Raw genomic sequence first — 14,239 nt, forward strand, 5'->3', positions numbered from 1 at the left:
GTGCGGCACTCAGTGCCACACCGGCATTTCAAACGAAAGTACCATATGATTACACAAAAGTGTGTAATCCTACTTGAACCTACTGCCCAGTCAACTCAATCGGAATTCTGAAACGGAATTCAGTTCGGTTGTTGCGTTTGAAACGGAATACTTAAACGATTCGAATTTAATTCCGATTGAGTTGACTGGGTAGTACCACGGGTATGAATATTCAAGTAATTTCAATATGGCGACCACCATCACCCAGTCAAATCAATCCGAATCCTGAAACGGAATCTAATTAGAATCGTATACAAATTCCGTTTCAAACGCAACAACCGGTTCCGTGTTCGAACCGGTTGTTGCGTTTGAAACGGAATTTGTATAAGATTCTAATTAGATTCCGTTTCAGAATTCGGATTGATTTGACTGGGCAACTGCGTTACGTAATAAAAGAACGCGGCAACTTGTATCAGAAGAAAGTGAGGCATACTCAATCGGATTATAAAACGGAATTCAGTTCGGTTGTTGCGTTTGAAACGGAATACTTAAACGATTCGATTCAAGGTTCAAGTAGGATTACACACTTTTGTGTAGTAATCCTGGATATTTTCACAGTGTAATAAGCAAGGCAGCTACCCAGTCAAATCAATCCAAATCCTGAAACGGAATCTAATTAGAATCGTATACAAATTCCGTTTCAAACGCAACAACCGGTTCGAACACGGAACCGGTTGTTGCGTTTGAAACGGAATTTGTATACGATTCTAATTAGATTCCGTTTCAGAATTCGGATTGATTTGACTGGGTACCACCACGCAGCGTAAAAGAGCATTCTTTTATTACGTAACGCAGTTGTTGGTGTGGGTTGATAAATAACTAAAGTTGAACTTTAGTTGAACTAAAAAAAGTTTAATGCTGTTACTCGGTGAAGCAATAACGTTGCCCAGGCACGAAATATTATAGCAGAGCTGGTTCTGTAAGAATCCTGCTAGAATGTCACTACATTTATGTATCTATAAGAAAATGGAAACTGTGTTAGAACTCGGCTAGAAACCAACCAACGAATGCCTGCTCATTTAGGTACACTTCTTTTATTACGTAACGCTAAAATTTGGATTTTTTGACCCCCTCCCCCTTCGTTTAAAATGTCCATACAAATTTAAAAAAAAATACTTAACTCGTTCGAACCTCCCACCCCCTCAACCTACACCACCAACAGCGTTACGTAATAAAAGATGCTCTTTTACGCTGGTGGCGCTGCGTGGTGGTAGCTGCCCTGTTCATAGAGTTATCTACGTGCGCATGTATTGCGTGAACGTACACGAAAAACATTGAGGTTAAATTTTGTACCCGCCAGCAAAACAAATGGAGTGCTAGTGTGCGTGAGCTCGGGCTTAGATAACTCACTATTACACTATGAAAATATCCATGGCTAATCCAAGGAACCAAAAGGTGGCAACAGAAATGTTCGTCAAAAAGAGGTGCCGCAAAAATACTTTTTTATCAAATGTTCGAACAAATCAGCAACAATTATCTCATCAATACCGAACCGGCGCCGGCTCAGGTGCACAGCACGTCCTCGCTGGCAACGTTCTCTCTCTGATTTTTCTTCGCGATTGCGTCGAAGAACTTGGACATCATCCTAGAAGCTGCTTATGGAATTGAGCTTCGGCAAGGAGCAAACCGCTTCTACTGAAACTTAACAGGTCACCCCACATTCGGTATCGGACGGAAGTTTGATTTGTTAATATGATGTCAGTCGAAGTACAAGTACTTGCCCTTTATTTTAAAAATATGCTTAATGAAAAAATAATAATAAATATACAAAATTTTTGTTTAAGTGATGTTCTCGCTATCATGTTAGAATAGATTTTTTATTTATATTTATTTTATTTCACAACTTGAATAAAAGCACAATTCCCCGGCACAAGCATCTACGAATCGCACCTCACAATCCTTTTTAGTAAACGTCTTTATTAGTTTTACATTAAAATCGCGATCCAAATGAAAACTGTTCAGGTTAAGCAAATTATACCAGGCAGAGTCGATGCTTGGAAGAACTGAGTCGCGCTGAGCGAACGGAACTGGTACTGCTTCTTCTGCACCTGCGGCTTGCGGTATTTGAACGCGTTCAGCACGTAACCAAGAAGAAGCTTAAGCTCAAGCACAGATTTCAACTGATTTCCCGACGAGCAGTACTCCTAGCACCAGCCTTTGACCAGCGGAACATCGATCACCCATCGACATTGTCCCGACGCATGTTGAACGGCCGCGGCACCCACAGCAACAACATCCCGTTTGGAGGAAGCAGTCCTTCAAGAGGAATGCAACACTTCCAACAGCGGTGCGACGAACCAATTAAAACCTGGAGGGGGGGAACAAAATAATGTCTTTAATCACAGAAAAAACAACTGGTTCGAAAGATGATCGTTTTTTAAACAACTGATAGTTGAAACAAGAATTGCCTATTTAACTTGAAAAGTTTGAAAAGAATATTGAAACTCACCATGCGAGAACGATGCTTAGCGGAACAATCTGTCCAGCTGAGATGAACAAGTTTCCACTTGCGGTGGAATTCGATGGCGTTGGATGTTCCGATGCTCTCCGGCAGTTTGTCCTTTTCCGGTGCTGCTCCATAAACTTTTCCTGCGTTGCAGCTTGCTGCATCACAAAATTAAATCAAAACAAACTTGACAGTCGAGCGCGAAAGAGACACAAAGCAAACCAACGTTTTCAATAAAGCAGGTGTGGTTCTGTAAAATGTCAAATGGCAAGAGGAATTTAATTCCTTAATATATTAAATGCCAAAATTAATTTATTAAGGCCATTGTCACGCCCCTCGGTTTAAACCGAACAGCGCAATACTCAAAGCATGTGATTTACTAAGGATTACATTTTACTTTGAACTGTAAATATTAATTTAAAACAATAAAAAAACATTTTCCTAATAAAATTTAATGCTGAAAGAAATTATAAAAAATTACAATAGATGGCAGCACTGTTTCAACAAAACAAAATTGACTCATAGATGTCGCTAGTGAGCGCGCCGCTCCATGGCCATCCAGTCAAATCAATCCGAATTCTGAAACGGAATCTAAATAGAATCGTATACAAATTCCGTTTGAAACGCAACAACCGGTTCCGTGTTCGAACCGGTTTTTGCGTTTGAAACGGAATTTGTATACGATTCTAATTAGATTCCGTTTCAGAATTCGGATTGATTTGACTGAGCAGTATCCTTTTAAAGGGTACTGGGCCAGTACCCTTTTGAAGGGTTTCGCCCTCGTACCCTTTCAAAAGGGTGAAGACGGGTAAACTTGAAAAAAGGATAAAAAGTACCCTTTTAAGGGTTATTCTGATTTTGAGTGCAGGCACGAAATATTTTAGCAGAGCTGGTTTTGTAAGAATCCTGCCAGAATGTCGCTACATTTCTGTTAGAATTCTATAAGAAAATGGAAACTGTGTTAGAACTCGGCTGGAATCCAACCAACGAATGCCTGCTCATTTAGGTACACTTCTTTTATTACGTAACGCTAAAATTTGGATTTTCTGACCCCGCTTCGTTTAAAATGTCCATACACATTTCAAAAAAACACTTAACTCGTTCGAACTCCCCACCCCCTCAACCCACAATTCTCTTTTACGGTGGTGGCTCTGCGTGGTGGTAGCTGCCGTGTTTATTACACTATGAAAATTATTGGTTGGTTTCTAGCCGAGTTCTAACACAGCCCAGTCACGAAATATTCTAGCAGAGCTGGTTCTGTCAGAATCCTGCTAGAACGGTGGAACATTTCTGCTAGAATGCTGTAAGAATATCCAGCTCTGTAAGAACTCTGTTAGAATCCTGCTAGAAAGTCGTGACTGGGAGTTTCCATTTTCTTATAGAATTCTAACAGAAATGTAGCGACATTCTAGCAGAATTCTTACAGAACCAGCCCTGCTAAAATATTTCGTGCCTGGGCAACGTTATTGCTTCACCGAGTAACAGCATTAAACTTTTTTTAGTTCAAATATTGGTACGTTCGTTTGATGGCTAGTTTCACACTGAGTGCCGCACTCAGAGCTGTCAAAGTGTTTCTTTGAAGAAACTCGCGCTAGTTCCGCACGAGTTTCGCCGCCATGTTGGAACTGAAACTCTAGTGCCGCACTCAATATTTTTTCAGTTTCATTCGAGTTCCACGCGCACTGACAAATGACGTTCGATTGAACCAAAACTGGCACCGACGAGTGCGGCACTCAGTGCCACACCGGCATTTCAAACGAACGTACCATATGATTACACAAAAGTGTGTAATCCTACTTGAACCTACTGCCCAGTCAACTCAATCGGAATTCTGAAACGGAATTCAGTTCGGTTGTTGCGTTTGAAACGGAATACTTAAACGATTCGAATTTAATTCCGATTGAGTTGACTGGGTAGTACCACGGGTATGAATATTCAAGTAATTTCAATATGGCGACCACCACCAACTGCGTTACGTAATAAAAGAATGCGGCAACTTGTATCAGAAGAAAGTGAGGCATTTTCGCTAGTTTTAACTGTTCTGTGTTCTGCGTGCACATCCGCAAACATCGACCACACACATACTAATACAAAGCGCCACCAAGAGGCAAAAGGTAATTACGAATATTTTTGGCACTTTCGTTTCGGTTTTGCAAAAACAAATAACAAAACTAACTTTTAAGTATAGTTTGATTATCAAACTTGTAATTGTTGCTGATTTGTTCGAAAATTTGATCAAAAAATAATACGTTTTTTTGCAGCACCTCTTTTGAACGGACATTTCTGTTGCCACCTTTTGGTTCCTTAGATTAGCCATAGATATTTTCACAGTGTAATAAACAGGGCAGCTACCACCACGCAGCGCCACCAGCGTAAAAGAGCATTATTTTATTACGTAACGCAGTTGGTGGTGTACACACACTTTTGTGTTAGTTTCAAACTGCCTCCACTTCTGCCGAAATTTACAACCGTATACGAGAGATGCGTATTGACGTATTTGGGCACATACTATATCTCGGATTCGTTTTCAAAAATACGTAAGAGCCAATGGTAAACAAAGCCTTTTTTGCCTCCCACCTCCTCAACCCACACCACCAACTGCGTTACGTTACTCAATCGGATTCTAAAACGGAATTCAGTTCGGTTGTTGCGTTTGAAACGGAATACTTAAACGATTCGATTTTAATTCCGATTGAGTTGACTGGGTAGTACCACGGGTATGAATTTTCAAGTAATTTCAATATGGCGACTTGCATCAGAAGAAAGTGAGGCATTTTCGCTAGTTCTAACTGCTCTGTGTTTTGCGTGCACGTCCGCAAACATCGACCACACACATACTAATACAAAGCGCCACAAAGAGGCAAAAGGTAATTACGAATATTTTTGGCACTTTCTTTTCGGTATTGCAAAAACAAATCAAAAAACTAACTTTAAAGTATAGTCTGATTCAATTTTCGTTGCTGATTTGTTCTTACATCAATATGGCGACTTGTATCGGAAGAAAGTGAGGCATTTTCGCTAGTTTTAACTGTTCTGTGTTCTGCGTGCACATCCGCAAACATCGACCACACACATACTAATACAAAGCGCCACCAAGAGGCAAAAGGTAATTACGAATATTTTTGGCACTTTCGTTTCGGTTTTGCAAAACAAATAACAACACTAACTTTTAAGTATAGTTTGACTCAAACTTTGTTGCTGATTTGTTCGAAAATTTGATCAAAAAATAATAAGTTTTTTTGCAGCACCTCTTTTGAACGGACATTTCTGTTGCCACCTTTTGGTTCCTTAAATTAGCCATAGATATTTTCACAGCGTAATAAACAGGGCATCTACCACCACGCAGCGCCACACTGAAAGCCCGACCATGGTAATTTTAAAAAACATTTGCTAAAAATGCTGCTTATTAAATTAACTGTGGCTTTTTGGTAAAAGTAAACGCAAATATGGTAAAATGTACCATGCTTCCACAAAATTGCATGGTAGCAATTACAAAATCATTATCATTTTCTCCGTATTGGAGGGTTAAAATTACTATACCGCTCACGACATAGTAAAACTGACTGCGTTAATTAGTCAATCCAAGCACAGAATGTTTTTAGCAAAAATACGTCGGTGCGTGTTCTCAATACCAGCGTAAAAGAGCATTATTTTATTACGTAACGCAGTTGGTGGTGTACACACACTTTTGTGTTAGTTTCAAACTGCCTCCACTTCTGCCGAAATAAACAACCGTATACGAGAGAGGCGTATTAACGTATTTGGGCACATACTATATCTCGGATTGGTTTTCAAAAATACGTAAGAGCCAATGGTAAACAAAGCCTTTTTTGCCTCGGTATCCGACCCACTTACGAAAAACCAATTTCAAAAATGCTTAAGATTGTTCATCTACACGTCTTTCAAGTGACCCAAACTAAAAATGAATGAAATTTTATTACAATTTGGAGAAAAACGAATATTAATGTCGGAGATCACGATGGCTCTTAAGGCTATTTGAAAACTCACCCGAGATATATACTATATATACTAAGACAATTCGAATTTAATTCCGATTGAGTTGACTGGGTGGTACAGCGTAAAAGAGCATTATTTTATTACGTAACGCAGCTGGTGATGTGGGTTGAGGGTGTGGGGGGTTCGAACGAGTTATATATATAAGTTATAAAGGTCCCATTATGCAAGGGTGGTTTCTTTTAATTAATTAGTCCAAAGTGATGAGTTTGACGGTCCAAAACGTTCTGATTTTATTATGATCGAAAAGTCCCCCAGAGCCTCACACGCGAGGTACGGAGGTTTAGCTTACAGTGCATTAATCGAGCTACTTGCTTTAATCGCGGCGAGGTAAACGAAGTTTAGCTTTGTTCGCAGTTTGGGTTACTGTTGCCGGCTGTGCTGACGATGTTGGTGGCGTCGATCAATTATGCGGAAAGCAATTTCCGTAACTTATATATATATATATATATATATACGATATATATTATTTTTTGATCAAATTTTCGTTAAAATCAGCAACAATTTCAAGTTTGATAGTCAAACTATACTTAAAAGCTAGTTTTGTCATTTTTTTTTTGCAAAACCGAAACGAAAATGCCAAAAACATTCGTAATTACCTTTTGCCTCTTGGTAGCGCTTTGTATTAGTATGTGTGTGGTCGTTGTTTGCGGAGGTGCACGCAGAACACAGAACAGTTACAACTAGCGAAAATGCCTCACCTTCTTCTGATACAAGTCGCCATATTGAAATTACCTGAATATCCATACCCAGTCAACTCAATCGGAATTAAAATCGAATCGTTTTTGACTTTTGGCTTTCAGCAAAATTGATATGAGCCAAGAAGAAATTGTTAAACAAATATATATATGATTGTGAACAATTAGAAAGATGTATACATAATTATTATTATTTATGTTATTTATGTTATTTATGTTATTTATGTTATTTATGTTATTTATGTTATTTATGTTATTTATGTTATTTATGTTATTTATGTTATTTATGTTATTTATGTTATTTATGTTATTTATGTTATTTATGTTATTTATGTTATTTATGTTATTTATGTTATTTATGTTATTTATGTTATTTATGTTATTTATGTTATTTATGTTATTTATGTTATTTATGTTATTTATGTTATTTATGTTATTTATGTTATTTATGTTATTTATGTTATTTATGTTATTTATGTTATTTATGTTATTTATGTTATTTATGTTATTTATGTTATTTATGTTATTTATGTTATTTATGTTATTTATGTTATTTATGTTATTTATGTTATTTATGTTATTTATGTTATTTATGTTATTTATGTTATTTATGTTATTTATGTTATTTATGTTATTTATGTTATTTATGTTATTTATGTTATTTATGTTATTATGTTATTTATGTTATTTATGTTATTTATGTTATTTATGTTATTTATGTTATTTATGTTATTTATGTTATTTATGTTATTTATGTTATTTATGTTATTTATGTTATTTATGTTATTTATGTTATTTATGTTATTTATGTTATTTATGTTATTTATGTTATTTATGTTATTTATGTTATTTATGTTATTTATGTTATTTATGTTATTTATGTTATTTATGTTATTCCCATTAGAAATGAGAACTTACGAAGAATTCGAACAACAATGCAACGGTCGTTACCGCTCGCCTAGGGTGGATCCTCAGACCATTCACCTTCCCAAAAACCGTCCAACTCCAAGCGAAACTTACTTGAGGATACCGTGGAGATTTTCCCTTAATATTCTGAAAAAATTGAAGCATCAACTCTTCCAAATCCCTTTCCTTGTCCCTGGTGCGCGGTGGAGATGGGAGCGGCCGGCAATGGACGGCTGCCATGGTGGTGAGAATCTGGTTCAGGTGGAATTGGTTCTATTCCCAATTATCAATTCCTAGGCAACTTGGGCTTAGACAATCATCACATCACATGGAAAAAATCCAGTCTGCAATCCGCTAAATTCACCGTCTCCTAGCGAAGCGAACCCACACCAACAACTGCGTTACGTAATAAAATAATGCTCTTTTACGCTGCGTGGTGGTATAGCTGCCTCGTTTATTACACTGTGAAAATATCCAGGATTACTACACAAAAGTGTGTAATCCTACTTGAACCTACTGCCCAGTCCACTCAATTGGAATTTAGTTCGGTTGTTGCGTTTGAAACGGAATACTCAAACGATTCGAATTTAATTCCGATTGAGTTGACTGGGTAGTACCACGGGTATGAATTCGTTCGCAAACATCGACCACACACATACTAATACAAAGCTCCACCAAGAGGCAAAAGGTAATAACGAATATATTTGGCACTTTCGTTTCGGTTTTGCAAAAATAAATAACAAAACTGACTTTTAAGTATAGTCCGATTCAGGGTTTGTTCAAATATTACGTCCAATGATTTTCGGGATTTCAGACACCCCCCTCCCTCCCCCCTGTCACGCACTTTTCCTATACCTTTAACATGGGCTGTCACAAACCCCAGACCCCCCCCTCCCATCATTGACGTTATTTTTGAACGAACCCTTCTAACTTTGTTGCTGATTTGTTCGAAAATCAATATGGCGACTTGTATTAGAAGAAAGTGAGGCATTTTCGCTAGTTTTAACTGTTATGTGTTCTCGTCTATTACACTGTGAAAATATCCAAAATTGCCATGGGATTACAAAAGTGTGTAATCCTACTTGAACCTACTGCCCAGTCCACTCAATCGGAATTCTGAAACGGAATTCAGTTCGGTTGTTGCGTTTGAAACGGAATACTTAAACGATTCGAATTTAATTCCGATTGAGTTGACTGGGTAGTACCACGGGTATGAATTTTCAAGTAATTTCAATATGGCGACTTGCATCAGAAGAAAGTGAGGCATTTTCGATAGTTCTAACTGCTCTGTGTTTTGCGTGCACGTCCGCAAACATCGACCACACACATACTAATACAAAGCGCCACAAAGAGGCAAAAGGTAATTACGAATATTTTTGGCACTTTCTTCTCGGTTTTGCAAAAACAAATAAAAAAACTAACTTTAAAGTATAGTCCGATTCAATTTTCGTTGCTGATTTGTTCGAACATCAATATGGCGACTTGTATCAGAAGAACACTTCTGCGATCGAGTTGGTCTTCTACTTCTCCGAACACTTCTGCGATCGAGTTGGTTTGGGTGGTAGTACACCTTACCTCGAAAACCGTTTACATTTGCGTTGTTTACATACCGGCAGATCGGTCTAAAGACGAATCTCTCTTCGAACAGTATCTAAGTTCATTGTCGTGGGTGGTGTCTCGCATGAAGACCAACGACAGCTTGTGTATTTTGGGTGACTTTAACCAGAGTCAGCTCCGATGGTCTCCTGCCTTAAGTGGACATTTTTTCGTTGATAGCAACAACTCCACCGTAGCCCCCCTAGCAGCTCGGTTATTGGATGAACAACACATGGCAGACCTTCTTCAAATTAACGGTGTTACAAACGAGAACAACTCGATCCTCGACCTATGTCTCATCAGCAGCGATATGGTGGGAAGGTCCAAAATCTGCAGAGCCCCAGAACCTCTCGTCAAGGAAGTCAGATATCATCCCCCAATACACCTGTGCATCGATGATTGTCAGCCGCTTGAGTTTTCCGATGTCAATGCAAAAACCTACTACGACTACAAGAATGCTGATTTCCAACGCATAAACATCTTTTTTAACACCATTAACTGGGACGCTACCATCTCCAGCAGCGATGTGCACTCTGCAGCGTTGAAGCTATCCCATGTGGTTCTGTACGCAGTCGACCAATTTGTTCCTAAAAAGACCCACATTCCCCCTGCCACTCCCGAATGGTCTACCCCAGCCCTCAAAAAGCTGAAATCCTCCAAGAGAGCTGCCTTGAAAAAGTTTTCCAAGTGCCCTATTAGTGTCAATCGCTTAAATTTGAATCAGATCAGCAACGACTACAGGCGGTTGAATAAGTCACTGTTCCTCGCTCACCAATCTCGTGTTCAGAACCGCCTCAAACAAAATCCTAAAGGCTTCTGGAAGGAGTCTGGTTTTCCGTCAACTATGATCCGTGACGGGGTGGAAGTCAACAAATCAGCAACAATTTCAAGTTTGATAGTCAAACTATACTTAAAAGCTAGTTTTGTCATTTGTTTTTGCAAAACCGAAACGAAAATGCCAAAAATATTCGTAATTACCTTTTGCCTCTTGGTAGCGCTTTGTATTAGTATGTGTGTGGTCGATGTTTGCGGACGTGCACGCAGAACACAGAACAGTTACAACTAGCGAAAATGCCTCACCATCTTCTGATACAAGTCGCCATATTGAAATTACCTGAATATCCATACACAGTCAACTCAATCGGAATTAAAATCGAATCGTTTTTGACTTTTGGCTTTCAGCAAAATTGATATGAGCCAAGAAGAAATTGTTAAACAAATATATATATGATTGTAAAAAAATAGAAAGATGTATACATAATTATTATTATTTATGTTATTTATGTTATTTATGTTATTTATGTTATTTATGTTATTTATGTTATTTATGTTATTTATGTTATTTATGTTATTTATGTTATTTATGTTATTTATGTTATTTATGTTATTTATGTTATTTATGTTATTTATGTTATTTATGTTATTTATGTTATTTATGTTATTTGTGGGTCTCGTGGCGCAGGGGTAGCGGCTTCGGCTGCCGATCCCGATGATGCTATGAGACGCGGGTTCGATTCCCGCCTTATCCACTGAGCTTCTATCGGATGGTGAAGTAAAACGTCGGTCCCGGTTTCTCCTGTCTCGTCAGAGGCGCTGGAGCAGAAATCCCACGTTAGAGGAAGGCCATGCCCCGGGGGGCGTAGTGCCAATAGTTTCGTTTTTTATGTTATTTATGTTATTTATGTTATTTATGTTATTTATGTTATTTATGTTATTTATGTTATTTATTTAAACGACTACAGGCGGTTGAATAAGTCACTGTTCCTCGCTCACCAATCTCGTGTTCAGAACCGCCTCAAACAAAATCCTAAAGGCTTCTGGAAGGAGTCTGGTTTTCTGTCAACTATGATCCGTGACGGGGTGGAAGTCTCAACCTCATCTGAGATTTGTGATGCCTTCCGTGTCCAATTTTCGAGCGTTTTTGCTGACAACAACCTAAGCGACCCTGATGTTTCTGCGGCAGCTGACTCGGTTCCTGATTCCGGTCTTGTCTGCTCCGACCTTCAAGTCTCTCGGGAGGACTTTAATGCAGCGTGTTCGAAATTGAAAAGTTCCACGTCCCCCGGACCTGACGGAGTTCCCGCAATCGTTATCAAAAAGTGTGCAAATAGCCTCTCGGAGCCACTCCTTCGAATCTTTAATTTATCACTTTCTCTTGGAGTTTTCCCCAATAACTGGAGGAGTCATATGTGTTCCCAGTGTTTAAAAAGGGTTGCAAGCAAGACGTTAAAAACTATCGCGGTATTGCCGCCCCCTGTGCAGTCTCCAAGTTGTTTGAAGTGATTGTTTTGGAGTTTCTTCGCCACAACTTATCGCACGTCGTCTCCGATTACCAACACGGGTTTTTCCCTAAACGTTCCACCAATACGAATCTTGTCACTTACATCTCCAAGATCCAACGTGCGATTAGCGATGGCTATCAAGTCGACGCCATCTATACTGACCTTTCTGCGGCATTTGACAAAATTAACCACCGTATAGCAATTGCGAAACTTCGCCGTGTTGGCCTACACGGTTCTTTGCTTACGTGGGTTAACTCCTACCTGACCGGAAGAACTATGTTGGTTAAAATCTCCGATAACTTGTCTTCACCATTTTCTGTTACCTCGGGCCTCGGGTGTTCCACAGGGAAGCCATTTAGGGCCGTTTCTTTTCCTGTTGTATATTAACGATGTCAATTTCCTGCTCCGCTGTCCTAAACTATGCTACGCTGACGATTTTAAATTGTATGCTATAATTAAGAGGCCTACTGATATGGAAGATTTGCAAGCTCAGGTTGATTTATTTGCTGACTGGTGCCGCTTGAATCAGATGGTTCTCAATCCTTCTAAATGTTCGACAATTACATTCACCCGTAAACGCTGCCCAACGTTTTTCAGTTACAAAATTCTTGGTAACCCACTTACTCGTGACTCTTTTGTCAAGGATTTAGGCGTGTTGTTGGATTCGAAGCTTTCTTTTAAAAATCACATTTCCTATTTGTGCTCGAAGGCTTCTAAACAGCTAGGAATGATTTTTAGAATGACCAAATATTTTCGCGACGTCAATTGCCTAAAAATTTTCTATCTTTCCTTAGTTCGCTCCACCCTAGAGTACGGTTCAGTTGTGTGGGCTCCATATTATCATAATGACATTGGACGAATCGAAGCGATTCAACGTAAATTTACAAGATTTGCTTTAAGACATCTTGGTGAGTGTCCAAATTACGAAACTCGTTGCTCTATGCTCCACCTTGATCCTTTGAAGCCTTTTTTGTTGCTGACCTTTTTCGATCAAACATCAACTGTCCTTTTCTTACGAGTGAACTGAACGTCAACATTAGACGCCGGGTGCTTCGCTCACACTCTTTTCTCGTTATACCTGGAGCCCGTACAAATTATGCCTTCAATGAACCTGTTTCTAGTATGTGCAGGGTTTTTGAACGTTGTTACCCCTTTTTCGATTTCCATTTGTCTCGTCCCCGTCTGAAGCACGATATTTTTAATTTTCTCAGGGAAGCATATGTGTTTTGACAAAGGTTTAGACCGGTTTATTTTTAGTTAGTTTTATTTATTTATTTATTTATTTTTACATTGTGCTAGTTTAGTTTGTTAGCTTAAGTTTGATTGTATATATCCTCTATGTCATTTGGATTGTAAAATCTGTTGATAATAAAAAAAGAGGTTTTGTGCCTATTTGAGAAGGACCCATCGGTAGGCGTTCCACTCAAACGGGCTTTTCCCTCATATAAAACATATAAAACATAAGAAAGTGAGGCATTTTCGCTAGTTTTAACTGTTCTGTGTTCTGCGTGCACATCCGCAAACATCGACCACACACATACTAATACAAAGCGCCACCAAGAGGCAAAAGGTAATTACGAATATTTTTGGCACTTTCGTTTCGGTTTTGCAAAACAAATAACAACACTAACTTTTAAGTATAGTTTGACTCAAACTTTGTTGCTGATTTGTTCGAAAATTTGATCAAAAAATAATAAGTTTTTTTGCAGCACCTCTTTTGAACGGACATTTCTGTTGCCACCTTTTGATTCCTTAAATTAGCCACAGATATTTTCACAGCGTAATAAACAGGGCATCTACCACCACGCAGCGAAAGCCCGACCATGGTAATTTTAAAAAACATTTGCTAAAAATGCTGCTTATTAAATTAACTGTAACTTTTTGGTAAAAGTAAACGCAAATATGGTAAAATGTACCATGCTTCCACAAAATTGCATGGTAGCAATTACAAAATCATTATCATTTTCTCCGTATTGGAGGGTTAAAATTACTATACCGCTCACGACATAGTAAAACTGTCGGTGCGTGTTCTCAATTTAACCCTTTAATATGGTAGCAACTACCATGGTTGGGTTTTCAGTTTACCAGCGTAAAAGAGCATTATTTTATTACGTAACGCTGTTGATGGTGTACACACACTTTTGCGTTAATTTCAAACTGCCTCCACTTCTGCCGAAATAAACAACCGTATACGAGAGAGGCGTATTAACGTATTTGGGCACATACTATATCTCGGATTGGTTTTCAAAAATACGTAA

At 38.5% G+C, this 14,239-nt stretch overlaps 1 protein-coding gene and 1 long non-coding RNA gene across 2 annotated transcripts in view; both read right to left on the reverse strand.

The window, feature by feature from the left end:
• Nucleotides 1-14,239, reverse strand: part of LOC120428915 (uncharacterized) — a gene marked incomplete at its 5' end in the record, with an annotated part of 240,613 nt that overhangs the window by 159,148 nt on the left and 67,226 nt on the right. The window lies entirely within an intron of this gene.
• Nucleotides 1,731-3,025, reverse strand: LOC128092504 (uncharacterized). The gene is made up of 2 exons (XR_008211829.1): nt 2,489-3,025; nt 1,731-2,347 (listed from the first exon to the last, which is right to left on the reverse strand). It is a non-coding gene; the product is annotated as an uncharacterized LOC128092504 (long non-coding RNA).

Source organism: Culex pipiens, chromosome 1 (genome assembly GCF_016801865.2).
Source record: "Culex pipiens pallens isolate TS chromosome 1, TS_CPP_V2, whole genome shotgun sequence".
NCBI classification, from domain to species: domain Eukaryota; kingdom Metazoa; phylum Arthropoda; class Insecta; order Diptera; family Culicidae; genus Culex; species Culex pipiens.